This window comes from Anser anser, assembly GCF_964211835.1.
Source record: "Anser anser genome assembly, chromosome: 6".
In the NCBI taxonomy this organism is placed as follows: Eukaryota; Metazoa; Chordata; class Aves; order Anseriformes; family Anatidae; genus Anser; species Anser anser.
The window spans coordinates 31,459,763-31,474,092 of NC_139726.1; the positions used below are offsets into that span (position 1 = coordinate 31,459,763).

At 45.7% G+C, this 14,330-nt stretch overlaps 1 protein-coding gene across 12 annotated transcripts in view; it reads left to right on the plus strand.

The window, feature by feature from the left end:
• Positions 1–14,330, plus strand: part of LRRFIP1 (LRR binding FLII interacting protein 1) — a 104,898-nt gene that overhangs the window by 871 nt on the left and 89,697 nt on the right. The window lies entirely within an intron of this gene.

Genomic DNA, 14,330 nt, shown 5'->3' on the forward strand with positions numbered 1-14,330 from the left:
TAGTCTGGCCTCTTCGCTTAGCAAAAATTATCTGCTGCAGTGGGCTTGATATTAATGACTGAGGACCAGGAACACTCATTTTTCCTGGAGGTATGTGTAAGAACAAAACATACACCAAACGACAGCAGAATGATGTTTGTAGGCATACATCTACTTGGAAACTGGCTTGCATATGTTTATATGTAACAAGTTAGGCATGTGGTTCATTAGACAATGCATCTTTGGGCTTGATGTGACTTTAAACAGTTAAAAACAGCTGATGGCTGCCTTGTTCCTACCAGCTTATTCGTACTGATTGTGTACAGCTGTATGGGATCAATGGCAAATGTGGTGTGAATTTGGTTTTATGTTTACAAGGATTCTTCTGCGCTCTTCCCTCTGTAATCTCCCAAAAGAGAGGCTGGTGACCCAGGCTTGAGCCCAGCCCCACAGCCCTGGGGTTCAGCTCTTCGCTGTGTCCAAGCTGGCCTGCTGGCCTGATGCTGGCTGCTGTTAAAGGTGGATGTCCTGTTCCCTGTGTCTGCTCCCCTTAGTGCCAACACCTGTCTGACTCAGGTGGGTTGGCTGAAGGCATGACCTCAGCCAGATAAAACCCTCCGATAGAGATTGGGCTGTTCTGGTGTCCTTTCCTGAAGCTCAGTTGCTGCAGGGCAGTGTGCTGCTGATGGCTACGGAGGTAGAAGGCAGGCCTGTAAACTTTGGCTAGGGAGGTAGAAGGCTGACTTATAAATTCAAGTGATAATTTGCTGGTAGATTGAGTTACCTATAACATCATGCTTCTCAGATTGAGCCTCTAAGGGCAGTTTTGATCTGGGATGTCTCTGCTGTTCTTGAGCAGTTTGTAGCATCTTTGGAATATGTTCTGTGTTAACTTCTCTGTGAGTGACTTAGATGGTACATTAACAGAAGTCAGATGTGCATCAGTGTGATGAGAAAACGCTCTTCTGTATGACAATAAGATGCTCTTTGAGCACTGCTGGGAATGGGAAGCTCCTGCAGAGGTAGTTTGAGGTAGGAGGACAGGAATGCCTTGTGTCCGCACATGAGATAGCAAGTAAGGATGACTGCGCTGTCTGCTGGAGCTTGAGTCATGATAACATCCTGGGAATGACTTTGGGATGAGGGCTTAAATTCCACAACCGTGTCCTGGCCACTCCGTCCTCTGAGCAAAACAGAAATCTGTAACAAGAGGCCTAAGCTGTTCTTTTCTACTTCATGGCTCTCTCCCACTTTCCTTTAGCTTGCGTATTGTTCTTTGCTGTATCGCGAGGAGGTGTGACGCTCAGAGTGTTGTTTGTTTGTTTTCTCTGAGCACTGGGTAAGGGACAACCCTATTTGAAAACTCCTCCGCAAGCGTGCCTTTTATCTTCTCCCTGGAGTGCTAAAACAGAACTGAGAAGTTCAAGGTTCAGCATTTTCCCATATTGTTTTAACTCCTTGCATTACTCCCTCTTAAGTTTTATGCCCTTATAATGGTTTTGTTGTTTAACTGCCTGCTCTTCACACAGGGAGTCCCGGCTGCATCCACCCGTACCGTGCTAAGAACTCTTGAAAATGTAAAGTAAGCCTTTCATCTCCTCCTAATAAAGATGCTGAGTGTTAAGAAAGGTGCAAGGGTTATTGAGACTTCATCTCTTCCAGCCTTCCTCACAGATTTTTAGGCAAAGCTTACATGTAGACATATTTCTTTCTTGAATAGGTTTTTACTCCTTTCTTTCTCACCCCGGAGCCGCAGGTACTCACAAGTTGCTAGCAGGTTCTAGGATGTCAAATTGGCGCGTTCGGATGGGAGTCTAAAAGGGTGTCCAAACCAGATTTATACATAGAGATCCCGCGGTAAAAGTACTTCTGGGAGCAAGCTGAAGTGTGTGCATCGTCTCTCCTTCTGTTTTTCCTCTGGGGTGTTAGCGCTGCTTTGACAGCTTCCAGTTGTTTTTTGTTGTTGTCAGAACATCTCAAAAAAAATGATAGTTCTGACTGTACTGCACGTAAGGGGATTTTACTGTACTGCATTTAAGGAGCCATTAAGGCTTGTAAGGACTTAACCTCCTGCTGTTTGAAGCGTAAGCTGGCTGTTTGATTTGAGCTTGCAAATGGGACATCTTGCTTTAGGTGCAGTCTCGCACGGACCGAAAGAGAGCTTTGTGTAGGGAAGAAGGCAGCCCTCGCCTCCGCAGGATGTGAGAACAGTGCTAAGAGGAAGCAACTGTAAGTGAGCGGAAGGAAATTGTAAAAGTGAAGCGTGCTGTAGTGACAGGCTTTTAGCAGTAATGTTAAGATTAAAATGTTTGGGGCGATTTCTGAACTAGATCAGCTGCAAGTGGCTTATCGCCTTGTCTAGACGTGCTCAGAGCAGAGGGGGAAGGCAGTGCTGCTGTACATCACCTTGTCCGTCAGGTGAGAGTGCTGCCGTACCAATAAATCCAGCTGCTGAGCTGGACTTTCAATTAAATGACTGGCAATTATGTAAATAAGGTTAAATCAAGGAACCTGGTGTTGTGAGTTTCAGACGGACGCAGCTAACTGCCACTCGGGGCTTGCTGTTCGTACACCTAGCTGGTGTTGCTGAGATTATGTTTGCTGGCTGTCAGCTCCCGCAGATGAGAGCGGAGCTGATCAATGACAGGCTTCTCCACTTTCAGGCTCGTGTTGACGCCAGTAGATTATTCTGTGTTTAGGTCAATGGAAACTTTTGGGCTATTTTATTCCTCTCCGTGAATACATGCCAGCAGTGTTTGCAAAATCTAGCAGTTTGATACTCCTCGAGGTCCGTGCCAGCAGGAGCTGCGTGCGCACGCTGTGCAGGCATCTATCTGTTCTCTCGGGTTGGTGTACGTGTGTTTTGGGAAGGCAGCTAACCCTGGGCTTGTAAACCTTACCAGGACTGGTTTCCAGCCTTTTCCCTGCTTTTTAGATGGGCTTGGCATGATCACTTGAGACATCAGTTCTAGGGGAGTATCTTTTCCTAAATTCCAGCCTGCTACTGTAATGGTTAAGTGTTCTGTGAGCAGAAGGAATTTTGCAAATACAATGAGAGCTGCCATCTACGTAAATAAGATTTTTCCTGTAGGCAGATAATATTAATTACTGTCTTCTGTTTTCTTGAATGAGGAAAGCAAGGTCAAGGCAAACTTCTTGTTTTTATTAGGAAAGTAATTTAAACATTGCTTTCCTGATGTCTTGTGTACAGATGTGTTGTATTCCTCAGAAGAACAATCCTGGCTGTCATCTCTGTGCTAAAAATCTTCTCTTTCATTGAGCAATTTACAAAGGAGAACTCTTTAACTGGTAATTAATTTGGAAAGTTATTGATTTGACTAATATAATTTTTTTTTTCCTGTTAAAAGGTAATATTATGAGTTGTGCTTTGCTGTTTATTTGTACGCTATGTTACTAGCAGTATTCAGGAACTATCACCTATATTTGTGTGTGTGTATATATATATATATATATACATTTTTTAAGTAACTGGCAACATTTGGATCATGATTCTGGTTGTTTCACCGGACTTCTTAGTTTGAGCATTGACTTGCATTCTCAGTGATTAAAAAATCGTGGTGATATGCTCCTGTGAAGGAGCAGAAAGTGTAGCTGATGAGAAATGGCACAAAATGCAGGTGAAGCTGACCAGCCTGCCCTACTGGGTATAGTGAGAAGGCACCAAGCAACTCCAGAAGCCTGACTTGGACTTGCAGGACAGGTGAAGAGAAGCTGTGCTAATTGTCCATAGAACATAAAGGCCTGGCTTTGGATCCGAGGTGCTAATTTGACTCTGGTTTACACACCAATCGGGTGACCAGCCTGACAGGCAGAGACAGAAACCCTTTGCTGAACGTCGAAGCTGAAGCAAGCAGCCTGGGCACGTACGTGTGGAGCACAAGCCACGCAAACCTCAGTGAGCTGTTGCCCAGACCAGAGTGTTCCCTAAGGGTGAGCTAGGTAGCGCCAGCGTAAGGGCTGGGCACCTCCTTAGTACAGTGGGGGAGCTTTTCTGAGCGGTCCTTGGCATTTAGGAGTGGCACAAAGGCTTTTGTGAGCCACATAAATAGTTCAGCCCTTAGAACCAGTCTGTTTTATGGTACACCAGTTGCTTGTACCTGACCGACTTCTGAATTTCGTTACTGCCTGCCTTTGTGGAGCAACTGATCTGAAGAAGCATGCCTGGCTGTAGGGCTGTTGCTAGAATAGAAAGTTGTGAAGGCAAGGGATGCTCTTGGAGGGCTTGGGCCTGAGCCCAGCTGACCTAAATATAGGAGGGATGGAGGCCTCTGTAGGAAATGCTTGCCAGTAAGCTACAGAGAAGTGTTCCAAAGCTAAGACCGTTTTATGTAGCAAATATGCTCTTCTTCATTGAACGTGCCTTTTATTGGCTGTGTAGCCAGAAAGCATTACATAAAGCCAATGCCTTTTTCCTATAATCCTTCCCAAAGGAAATACGTGAAAGAGCAGCTTTGGATGGTTTAAGAGGCGAGAGACAAATCTTAAGACCATCCTATTTCAGTTAAATGGGTGATTGTAGCCTGTGTCCCAGCTCACAATCTGCCTGTTGCGACGTTAAATAACTAGTTTTCTGTTTGTGTGCCTGTGCCTGGCCTGTCCTCCTCAGCTGTTCCCTTGCCGTCCAAGGAAACAGCTGTTTAGGAACTGCGATTCCTATATCAGGCGGGCCCGAGGCTGCGGTTAGGATTAACAGCACGGGGAGCCCAGCCTTCTTCTTTGCAAGCCCAGGTGCTGAGCTGGTCTGCAGGATGCAGCACTAATCACTACCTCATCTAGATGGGCGTCTTTTCCAGGCTGGTCGCTGAATAATGTTGGAGCTGAAGCGCACTTGCAGTGCTTTTAACGCTGTTCGGGTTTCCTTTCCTCATTTGGTTGTGAGGAGCATAATCCATGTGGCATTTCAGGCTTGTGGAGCAAGGTATTTGTCCCTCCTGTCAAGTCAGCAGGTTGCCCGAGCAGCGAATCTGTCTAGCTGGATGTAAGCACTCACGGGCAAACCTTAAAATAGCAGCCCCGAAATACCAGCTGTTGTCTTGCTTCTGTGAAAATACTTTTTGGGGGAGAAGTTCCCCGCTGGAATGGAACAGGGCAGGGGGAGGTGCAGTAAGCCAAATTTTCCTTCGGATAGTCATGAGGTAGCTTTGAGAGCTTTTAAATACAGGAGAGGCTTCTGAGAAAGGAAAGTGGGCATAATTACACTGGCATTTCATCCCGGAGCTCTCTGCTTCTGGTGTTAATCCCGTGCACTTGCTCATGGGTCTGAATCTGCTGGAGATGAATCGCTGGCCTTGTGCATAGTGGAGAAATAGCTAATGTCTGGGCTTCCCTCACACGGTGCAGGCGAGGGAAGTGCTGGAGTGTGTCGTATGGAAAGAAGTCTGTGACATCAGCTCCCAAGGCGCTCTCTTCTCCTTCATGATATTTTAAGTAGGGAACAAAAAGTAGGCTGGAGAACTTTCTCACTAACGCTGGAAAAAGAACTGGCATGCACATAGAAATGAGAACGTTACGTCAGTCTCTATCATAACATCAGTACTTGCAGGTACTCTGAGGTGCTCTGAGGATGGAGAGCCACCCGTGCTGTTGGTAAGAGGCAAGAAATGCAAGGAAACTCTCAAAGGCCTGCTTTTTAGAAGCTTTACCTGCTGAAATCAAAGCTTGGCATGGCATAATAAACACTTACACGGCTGTACTTCACTGTTGGTAGTTTGAAGGTGTTTCATTGCCCTAGGAGGAGCTGAGCTTCTTGCCACGCAGTGCTTGTAGTGTGGAAATGACTTCAGTGGAGATGATCATGAATGACAGTGTGACACAGTGTCCTGTTATAAACACGTATGCATTCTGCTCAGGTCTTTTAAAACCACCTGATTTTTGGAGGCTCCAGAGGAGGTACGAATCCCAGTGTTTAGATACTGGGAAAGCACAGAAGTAATACTTCCTGATGGGCAAGAGTGTGGCCTACCTCTAACCACCGTAATCATTTGAAACTGTCCATGTCATGAAGCATGAAGGGCAAGGCTGGGGGGTTATTTCCCAACGAGCAGGGCTGTGAGCACCTTCATGGCCTCACCGGCTGAGTTTTGGGCGTCCCCAGAGGAGAAGATAGCTCTGATTGCTTCCAGCGCTGGCGGCTGCTTGTTTTGGGACACAGATGTATGCTGAAAGCAATCTGCTGGCAGAAAAGAGCGTACCCCTGGTTCAGCAATGCTGTGCCCCACGGTGGGTGTGAGTTGCACTTGAGCCTACAGTCCTGCTCTGTTCCTTCAGCCCCACAGCTGCGTCACCTTTTCCTGTAATTGAATTTCTGACGCAGTGTGTGCTGCCTCTTTAGGGACGTGGACTTTGGGGCAGGGTTCTCTTCAAAACCTTTGAAAAATGTTAGGTTTTACTGCCAGGCGTAAAGAGTGGAAAACTAGCAGAACTGGGATAGCTGCTGCTGGGTTAGGGAATGATGTGGCTGGGGAGCTGCGTGTAATTGCATATAGCTGGCACAACTCTGAGCAATACTTTTAATCTGCTTTGCTCTTCTGCATGTCTGCAGCCCACGTGCCAGCTGCTTGGCCCGGGCTGTGTTTTATCCACCTAAACACTACCACAGCTTTTGAGAGTTGAGCTGCAGACAGCGGATAGAGAAAGTGATCAGCCGGTGCCAAATCCGAGCTGCTTTCCAGGCTTGGATGTGGTGAGGAAGCCTGGTCGTTTGCTGATGCTTCTAGCTCCTGGCTGGTTTGTTCACAGCTCTGTTCTCCTTCCAACACTGCTTCTGTGTGCGAGGTGAACATTTCTTTTGTGAGACAGCTTCATCTTGACAGCATAATTGCAGAAACTCAGGTTGGATTCTAGTTCTTCGATGCTTTGTGAGCTGTACGCTTTGAGGAAAAATATTTAGATTTTATTTTTGTATTATATGTTGCTGTACAAGAAATCGGAGCCTTTGGTAAACCAAAATTGCCAGGTGCATCACCACCTCTGTGTTCCTATTTTTGATACCTGGCAATTAGGCAGGGCAGTGCTTGTTATCATTGGCGTGTGAAGAAATGCAAAAACAATAGTTAGGATTTCAGAACAGCAATTTGCTTTCCTCAGCTGCCAGAAGGTTTGTTTTCTGTGAATGAGACTAGAGAGTTTGAATACAAGCTTCTGCCAAAGAAACAAGCGGGACAGAGTCACCAATTACTTCTGTCTTCCTCCAAAATAGGCTCTGAGGGCTGGGTTTTTCCCCACCATAAACGTTGCAGCCTGCAGTTTTTAATGTCACTTGTCATTGATTTATCTTCCCCAGAAAGGAGACCGAGGATGTTTCCAGCTTACTGAAAGTGACTTCCGCAGAAGCAGCTCATTCGTACCTCTGCTGGTTTGGCTGGTTGGTTGGTGACTTGCCTTTTAGTGTTGCCTGTGACAAAGTGATACTGCCTCTGTCATGAGTGGTCTCGCTGGTAACTCCTGGCAGGTTGTACTCGTGGTCCTGCAGATGCCTTCAATCTGGATTTCTGCCCAGACAAAGAAATTGTAGGAACAACGCTGCTTCCCTCTTGGTCTGCTCTTACACACTGTTGACCTTCCCTTTCACCAGTCTCTGATTTAAATTTAATACTTATTTTTTTCTCTGCCTTCCTCTTTTAAGTACTTCCTATGTCTCAAAATACACTTTCTTTAATCCCCACATTTGAATACTAAATTTAGATGAGTCTGTCCCTCCTGTCTGCTTTGGCCAGCCTCATCGAGCAGACAGAAACGGAATACAGGAGTATCTGGCACCCTGAGAGCTGGGTCAGGCTCCCTCAGGCCAGATGGATTTCAGACATCCCCACTTGGCTCTTCTAATTATGGAGAGTTTATCAGCTGGCATCCTGGGATGCCAGGAGCGTAGGGAAAGGCTCTTGGTGTGCTTCATGTACAGAAGGGTCCCCGGGCTCTGTCAGGGAACAGAAGTCCCTACATTTTTCCCTTCCTTTTTAAAACACGCATCACTTCAGATTCTCTTTGAAAGCATGGTTAAGACAGGGCTGCTTACACTGGTGCCCAAGTACTGCAGTCTTCACTTGGAAACGTGAAATATTTGCTCTTGCTGGTTACAAATAATAACAGATAATGGCTCCCTGTGTTTTTTGTTTGTTTTTTTGTCTGTGTAATTACTTGTTGTTTCTCTCTGATTGTAAACTCGAAGTCCTTGCAGTTGCCTCTAGGAAAATAGTAGAACTAACTTTATGTGCTTCCAGGACATGTCTGTTTAAATTTGGATGGTCTGCAGCCAGCCCTATTGCACTGCTGTGCAACTGTGCATTTCCCATACACTGCTCTCTTTAAAATGTCCGCTCTCCCATACGAGATGTGTGTGTGCTGGGCTCGACTTCTTGCCTTGCTGGACGTGTTGCTGAGCTCTAAGAGGATTTATGTTGACAAATACATTGAATCAGCATCTGTTGAAAATTGAAGTGGGCTTTTGGGACGTTCTCGTGATACGCAAGGGTCATGCTATTCCATTGTCTATTAAATACGAAATTTAAATCTGTCCCGACGTGCAGTGAGTGCATTGAAGCGGAGATGTGACCTAACCTTTACATGAACTGTGGAGGAATCTAGGGGCTCTGGGAAACAGAGCACTTGTATGCGGATACAAGGGATGATGTTGGTAGATGTAGAGTGTTTTTAAGTGGCTATACAGTGTTTTTAGTAATGTTTCTGCATTCTTGTCTAATTACCCTGGGAAAAAAACGAGCAACCTTATTACAGCAAGCAAAGAACGGTTCTTTGTGTGCTGGGGAGGCACTTTTATATCGCCAATGGAATAAGCACGCACCGTCGGACAGCCTGGAAGTCATCTCTGCTAGCAGAAAGGCACCTGGTAGCCCAGAATTCGTTGCCGTCTAATGGAGAAATCTGCAAATGTAGACAATGAAGATCAGTGGGTCTGTGAACAGAAGGATCAAGTGCAAAAACCTTACCTGCAGCGCTTCTAAGGTTGCTTGGCACATCTCAGAAGCTGGTAGGGAATTGTAAGTACCGGGCTTTTGTTGTAATTTCCTCTACAAGAACGCGGTTCCCAAGGACTGATCCTTTGGTGCAGGTCTATCCCACTCTCACAATGCTTCGTGTTGCGTGCCAGTTTCCTAAACCAGCTGTTCCCCACGTTAAACTCTGTGACACGATTGAGACTGCGAGACAGAGGATCCAACTGCAGTCCCATCTGCTGGGGTAATGCCCAGGGCCTGGGCAGGGCTGCACCTCCGTGCTGTTGGCAGTGCCTTCAGCATATCCCAAGTGGCATGCCTGGATTTCAGGAATGCTACCAAATAGCCACGAAGGCCATTTGCATCCCCCAGAAGTGCCTGCAGTCCCCTTGTTCCCCGTGTCTGTTAGGATGCAGGCTCGTCAGGTAATCCAGCATAGCTCAGACCCAGTTTGGCTCCAGTAATCCTCTCCCACCCCCACGCAAAAGCTGTCCAATCATTTCTTAAACAAGGCTGGTTTTTCAGCTTTAATCGGAGCCACTGGGTTGTTCAGCGCCATCTCGCTCGGTGCAAGTTGTCTTGACATGTCCTGGCTCTCTGATGGAATTTTTCTTAACGCGAGGGAATGGGTCGTGAAATGATAGCAAACGAGAGGGTGATTCCTATCCACTGACCAGGTAAGAGCACCTTGTAGATTAAAAAAAGAAATAGCTGTAATGGTGGGAGAGAGAGAGAGAGGATAGTGTAATTTTTTAAATAATTTTTTCACAAGTCTGTTTAAAATTGCTCAAAGCGTGAATTTTTGAAATGTTTTCTCTGAAATTTCTTCTGCCTGGTTTTTCTGCAAACTCAGTGTGGAAGTTGGCTTTTGTCCATAGGAGCCATGGTTAGAGTGCTGCGACTGCATGCGTGACGTTCAGTGTCCTTGTTGAAAGAATGGAAAATCTGGTAAAGCACAGAGTGTAGCAGAGGGACCTTCTACTACACCAGTGTACAGCTGCACTGACGTGAAAAGGCAATTTCACCAGGCTTTGTTGAGGTGGTTTCTCCGGATATCGGCGCTTTCCCTGAACTCAGGTTTGCACAGGCAGTTCTTGGCATTTCTCTGCTTGATGCTGCAAATCAGGAATTTCAGCCTGTGCCCTGCCAGCAGAATACAGGTAGCCTGCAGCTCGGATATTACCTTGGGTAAGCGAAAGGCTCCAGGTCCCACTGCAGGGAGGTGGTGGTGGTTGAAGAATTGCGTGCAACTGTCCCCAAAAACTTCTTTGCACATGTAACAGAGCTTACAATGTAGTGGGGGGCATGGAAACATAGCAGTTTTTGCAGTTCTCTTGTATATATATGTGTGTATTAAAAAAAAACAAAACCGAGAGTCTTCTGGTGATATCTCTTGCAGATCCCTTCCTGTAATTGCTGTCCTGTACTTCTGATCATCTCCAGTCCTTACGATGACTCTAGGTACTTCTTAAAATTTAATCTGAAGCTGATGTATTTGGAGAGGTAATGAAAAACAGTGCCTTGCAACTTGGAACCAGCATGCTGTAGACCAACAAAACAGATTGTAAACACAGTCAAATGGTCTATTGCCAGATTGCTCTATAAACTCTAATCAGGGTAAAGAGCTAAATTTAATTAAATCTGCTTGTGGATGAGGACGTTCCACCCGAGGAAAGGTGCTCCGGAGGTCATCCCCAGGTTTGAATATTAATGCTACGTGTTAAAAGCATACTGTTTTGTCTCTCTTTTGGTTGGGGCCAGGTAGGAACGTAGCATTAAAGGTGGTCCTGTTTGTTAGTAGTCTGTGCCAGAAAATGGCAGCACGCCTGGAAGGAGTGAGGAACTAATTTGGGGTAGTTTGCAGATACCCTACTTATTGCAGGTGCTCTGTAAGCAAAGATTGAGCTGACACCGTACTTGAATGTTTGTGTTTGGAACTCCCACTTCCTAAAGTACTGAACTGTAAATAGCAAAAGGTCTTTTTTTAATACCCTGAAGTTCAGGTCAGCCCTTTCCAGGGAAAAAGGCTCTTAAACAAGGAAGGAGAATAGTGGTTGTTTTTTTTTAAATACATGGCTGGGAAAGCAAAGTCCTGCTGAGTCCATATGAAAACTTTTGCGTAAACACAAGGCTGTCTTGCATTGTTGTTTGTTTTCCTTTTAAAAGGATGTTCAAGCCACTGTAAAGCATCCACATTTTTAATGGTTTGTATAGCATTACCCTGTGTTTTAAGAAAAAAAAAAAAGTTACATTTTTGGAGATTAAACTTTACGTATCTATCTTATTGTGAGAAGCTCACATCAAGCGTCCCAACACACTGATTTTTGACTTGCTGCCAATGAACTGTGGGATTGAGGTTCAAAACTGTTGGAAATGCTTAGTACGGATAATAATAATAATTTTGACACCCTAACAGTTCAAAAACAGATTGACTGTTAAGGCAGTATCGGTCATTGATTTTGACTATGCAATCTGGAAAAATAAGGCTGAAAGGAACACTGTTGTGGTTTTTCTTTAAATAAATGTGCAGTGTAGCTCCTGATGAGTAAATGCCGTGCTGCGTGGCCAGGACAGAGCCCCTTTTTTTTTTTTTCCACATGATTTTTTTGATGTGAAACTTCCCCAAATTCCCCAAACTTGCACCATGGGCATTGCAGGAGATAGCATGGAGCGGTTGTGCAGATCCAGGAGCAATCTGGGGTAAGGATTAGGGTTATATCATGGTCATTTCATTAGGGAAATATCATGCAGGAGTCGTGCAGATCCAGGAGCAATCTGGGGTAAGGCCTGTGGGCTCTTACAGACCGCATCATGTGTTATGGCTAGGTGGTGGGGGAGGAAACCTTAGGCATATTTATTTCTAGGTAGGTTAAAAACCCCATGCTTCTATTATTGAAGGTTTCTTGGGTGCATTTTACGGATGTTGTTTCTCAAAGGAGAAGGCCCGGGGACACAGAAGATGGTGAGCTGACACCACAGAGCCCAGAAGGTGGTGAGGGCTGGTGCTGGAGCCAGCGGCTACCAAATGTAGTGTAACTTTAGCTGCTGCAGTGTTTTGTCTTCCACTCTGCTCAAATCTTCATTTTTACCATGCTGTTGCTTGCTTTATGAAAGCTTTTACTGACTTAAAGCAATTAAATGGTCAGGTATAAGTGGTAGGTGTCATGAGTCTTCCCAAAGCCTGGATCACGTTTTCATTTCTGTCCTACAAGCACTCGTGTTCCTCCAGGTTGTGCTGCGCTTTGGTCATGTAAAAGTAAATCCAAAGGAAGATGAAACAAATTTTTTCCACCCAGGAGAACTCGCCTTCAATGTCAGACAGGCTGTGCACCAGATAGCCAGTTATATATAGCAACAACACGCTGCCCCTAGCACGCTCTGCAACATGCTGAGCTTGACAGAATGCCATCTGAGGCGCAGCAAGCCATTACTCGGCCTCGGTTTGCTCCTGGATGGTTACTGGGGAAAAGAGGGAAAGTGTGGAATGGCACGGAAGGGCAATCCAGATGCCTAATACCCTAGGCTGAATTGCATTCTTGCTTTAGAAATGGCTAATACAGTAGTTGTGCAATCCTTATACGCTCTTTTTTGTGTCAAACTGCTGCTTTTGCTTCAGCTGTACAGCAGGAGTGCAGGCAGGCTGGGTGTAACGGGACTTGATATTAAGCCTAGCACTGCCAAACCGGGACAGTTGTGTAAATGGATTGAATTTCAAACTCTGCAGCATCACAGCGTGTTTTGTCTGCGGCGTGACCAAGCTGTACAGGGAACACCTTGTAAAGTACAAGAGTGGGATTTGTGTTTGGAGAAGGCAGCGGGTCTTGTTGACAGGCTTCTGTTCTCTTGAGCATTAATTTGAAATAACTTTTCTTGCACAATAGTTCTAAAGCTAGGCCTATTTTTATTACGCGTTCAAATACTTAGGCTGGGTGGGAGTCTGCAATAAATATTTCTATTCCCTGAAGTGATGGCTGTTGGCCAGCTTCTGCGCTCTTACTCATCAGCTGCTGGTCTTAATTCTGCTGAATTCAACCTTTCTGTCTCCGAGGAGCAGAAATAATTTGTACGCAGGTTTCTGGCTGCTGGGTGTTGTTTCCTTAATGGGATGCCGAGAGGCCTTGGCTCATTCAGGAGTCCAGCGATGCCGCTGCGTTGCGTGACGTTGTGCCTCTCGATGGATGTGCGCTGCCTTCAGATCTTCTTTCCTTTCCCACGTTGTACTGGAGCCGGGCACCCTCAGAAGATTGTACTGACCATTGCCAGCTACAGGCTTTTCTTAAAATAAAAAATAAAATCAAGCTATTGCCGTAAAGGTCTATTTGAAATAAAAAATCTGCAAGCTGGAGGCAGCGTGAGCGCAGCGATGCAGTTACACTGTGGTGGTTTATCTCCTCATCCTGTTTGCTTGCTTATGCAGTGAGATTATGCTATATAAATATGAAACCCCAAGATAAAAAAGAAAAAAATTATAGCTTCCTAGAAGCCTTTTTAGTTTGTCAAGCAGTGCTTATTTTAGAAATGGGCTAGTTCAGGGGCATGGGAGAAAATCATGGCAATGCCATCAAATGCTTCAGCAGTTAGATGTCAGAGTGCTCGGCATTTGTTTTGCTTGAACGCTTCTCAGTGTTCCTGCTTTTAGAAGATAATCAATGTGCTGTGCAACTGCTTTCTCGTTTTCACGCTCCTGTCAGCTGTCTGCGTTAGGGAATATTCCAAGCTCATCAAATCAAAAAGCTGTAGTCTTTCTTTGTTACAGCTTCAAGAAGTGCAGAGAACTACAAGGGCCTGTTGTAGTCAGATGTCTCACTTTTTCTAACACAGCACTGTTGGAAATTCCAGGAGAAAGGGTAAGGACGGAATGGAAATGGAGAGCGAGCTACCCTCTCGAACGGTGACTCAAACCAAGAGCAAAGTGACCCTGGCAGAGTACCATGGGAAAATCTGTGCTGCTGGGGCAGTCCAAATGCCACGTTTTACAACTGCAATGCTTATTTGGGGAGGGGAGAAAAGGAAAAATAAGTTGTGATCATGCAGAAGGGGAGGAGGAAAAAGGAGGGATGCATCTGCCTTAAAAACGTCTTTGAGAGCAAAGTGCTGGCATTGGTTTGTAACAGCTGCTTGGGATTTGTGCCCTCTCTGGGCATCATTCCTCATCCAGGCACCTGCAGGTTCATCCAGTGCAGCTGTGGCCCTTCTGCACGAGATGGGAAAACTGGGTGTGTAAGTCTTGCCTGACTAGTGCAGGTGTGCGAGCAGAGCCCAGGAGTGGCACATCATTGCTGTCCCCTGCTTCTTGAATCCCACCGTGCTGCTTTCCAGCCTTCCAGGTGTGCAGAGCTGCTGGCTTGTGCTTTGGGTGTTTTGGGCTTTGCTGAAGCA